This window comes from Artibeus jamaicensis, unplaced genomic scaffold (genome assembly GCF_021234435.1).
Source record: "Artibeus jamaicensis isolate MK-2021 breed Jamaican fruit bat unplaced genomic scaffold, CSHL_Jam_final scaffold_847, whole genome shotgun sequence".
NCBI classification, from domain to species: domain Eukaryota; kingdom Metazoa; phylum Chordata; class Mammalia; order Chiroptera; family Phyllostomidae; genus Artibeus; species Artibeus jamaicensis.
Window position 1 is genome coordinate 3,545,534 of NW_026522057.1, and position 2,621 is coordinate 3,548,154.

General features: G+C 41.7%; 1 pseudogene; it reads right to left on the minus strand.

Annotated features, from left to right (window-relative positions):
• Nucleotides 1–1,063: 1,063 nt before the first annotated feature.
• LOC119052445 (cold shock domain-containing protein E1-like) lies at nt 1,064–2,196 on the minus strand (annotated as a pseudogene).
• Nucleotides 2,197–2,621: the final 425 nt, after the last annotated feature.

Genomic DNA, 2,621 nt, shown 5'->3' on the forward strand with positions numbered 1-2,621 from the left:
CCTCTCTGCCTAGCCCTTTCAGACAGCATGTCTACACCCTGATCCCTGGAACCTGTGACTATGTTATGTTACATAAGAGAGACTTAAAATTAAGTCTCAAGGAAATTAACTGGTTGATCAGCTGACCTTAGAATGGAAAGGCTACCCCTATGGATCCATGTAATCACAGAGGTCCTCAGAAGTGAAAGGGAGTCAGTACCAGAGTGATGCCGCACGAGGAACACTTGGCCAGTCATTGTTGGCTGGGAAAATGGAAGGGGGCCATGAGCCAAAGAATGCTGGCAGCCTCTAGAAACTGGAAATGCAAGTAAATGGATTTTCTCCTAACAGCCTCCAGAGGAATGCAGCCCCGCGACACCTTGATTTTAGCTCAGGGGGACCCATTTCAGACTTCTGACCTTTATTATTATCCTTAATAAATTTGTGTTGTTTTAAACTGCCAAGTTTGTGGTAATTTGCTACAGCAGCAATAAAAAAGTAATACAGCTCTGGCCAGGAAGCTCAGTCAGTTCAAGTGTCATCCTGCTGTGTCAAGGTTTCAGGTTCGATCCCCGGTCAGGGCTAATACAGGAGTCAACCAAGGAATGCGTGGATGAGTGGAACAACAAATTGATGTCTCCCTCTCCAACCCCCTCCCTCTTGCTCTAAAAACCAATCAATAAATTTGTTAAAAATATAAAACAAAATAAGAAAGTAATACAAGAGGTTAATAAAGCTAATTAAAAGGAAGAACAGATCTTGCAGGGGAGCACATGGCTTTGCTCATGTGGAGCTGAGGAACTGGTGGTCATCTGTGAAAGGGCAAGAAGCCACTGGAAATGTGGGTTTCGACCTCACAAAAGAGGTTGGGATTTGGGATCCCACAAGCATTTCAAAGAAAAGATGCTCAACACCTACAGAACGGGTGAAACGGCTCTGGGAGGGAGTTTAGAGCGGTGCTGCCCGATAGAGATAGAGCACAAACCATAATGTGGGCCACATTTACCATTTAAATGTTTAGTAGCCACACTAAGGATGTAAAAAAGAAACAGCTGAAATCAAATTTAATTTAATCTGCTACTACTTAATCTGCAGTATGGAACTGGTTCCCATCCAGAAGTTCACTATAGTGGAAGAACATTCGAGAATCACGATCCACACACATAATGAAACCCAAACCATCTCTCATGGCAGCAGTTACACTCATTTCTCTGGTTTCATTAGAACTTCTATGTTAGTTGCTTGTTCTAATTTGCCCCATCAGTCTATTGAAATAATAAACCTAACACAATCGCCTTCCAACAGGGTCACCTTGGATTTTGTATCTTTGTCTCCAAAGGTAAGTTCTTTAGGAATCATAAAGTCAACTTTAATGTGTCCTGGCAATGGGTCATTCTGGTTTTTGCTGGGTACTTTGGGCATAACTTTGGTTACAGTTCCTTCAAAATCTTCAATGCTGATATCTTCAAAAATGACTGTTCCTTGAGGCAATAGTCTGACATCTGTTGCAACTTCTTTACCATTTCTGTCCTTGATTGTGAATTCCACGTCATCTCCAGGCAGTAAGGTGTCTAAGTCACCTTTAATTCACTACTGTGAACAATGATCTCTTTTACAACATCACCTCTTTTAATAAAGCTGAAGGCCTCCTTCATGGCACAAAGGACTCCCTGACAGCGGGCTTGTTTCTTTTTCACCAGCATAATGTTTGGAGCACTTACAGCACCAGTATGTTTACTGTTATCAATTGCAAAGTTTATTTTATCTCCAGTTTCCAGCTGAACATTACAGTCCAAATCTTCAGGGGTGTGAGTCAGCTAAAACACTCCTTGTCCATTCATTCATTCTTCAGGGATGATGTTTTGTTTTATCTTCACCAGTTTAATAGCATTGGCTTCCCCAGTCCTCCGGTCAGATGATACTTTGAATTCAACATCATCTCCTAGTTTTAAGTCCTTCAGGCTGCCATTATACTGTGAACAGTGGAAGAAAAGTGTAGCTTGACATTCTGAACACTAAATAAATCCGTAAGAGTTTAGCAGGTTTTTGATGACCCCAGTTTCACGCAGTGCTGCTGAAGTACCGTTGGGGTTCCCATTGTGTCCATTGTTGTGGAGAAGGTTTGGATCAAAGCTCATCTCACAGGGATAATCAAATATTGCACTTTCAGTAGTATTTGCTGATTCTTCTTTTTCAGCACACGTTTCAAAGGATGAAAGTTGCTACAATTCATATTTAAAAAAAGAAAGAGTGAGAGAAAATGACCTATCACGCTTATAAAGAATATGACTGCTGCTGCACTGGGCAGTCTCACAGCCCAGCACTGAAGAAAGCAAAGACTATGAGCAGCACTGGGAAGTGCTCTCTCGAAGCTGTTGACTAGGCACAAACTTCTTGTTTCAGATCAAGTGTTGTGTCTTCAACTTAAGTGCACTCTTCTTTGATCTTGTCAGTTTCTCAAGGCTTGTTCTTGGCCTGACCTGAACTTGAAGCAGCATGTTCAGGTGGTAAAGTCTGTTCTGTTACACTTCATACCCAACAGCTCAGCGTCCCCTCTCCAGTTCCACCATAAGCAGCAAGGCCCACTACATAGGCTAAATTTTAATAGTGTATTTTATTGTACTCAACGTATCCAAATTATT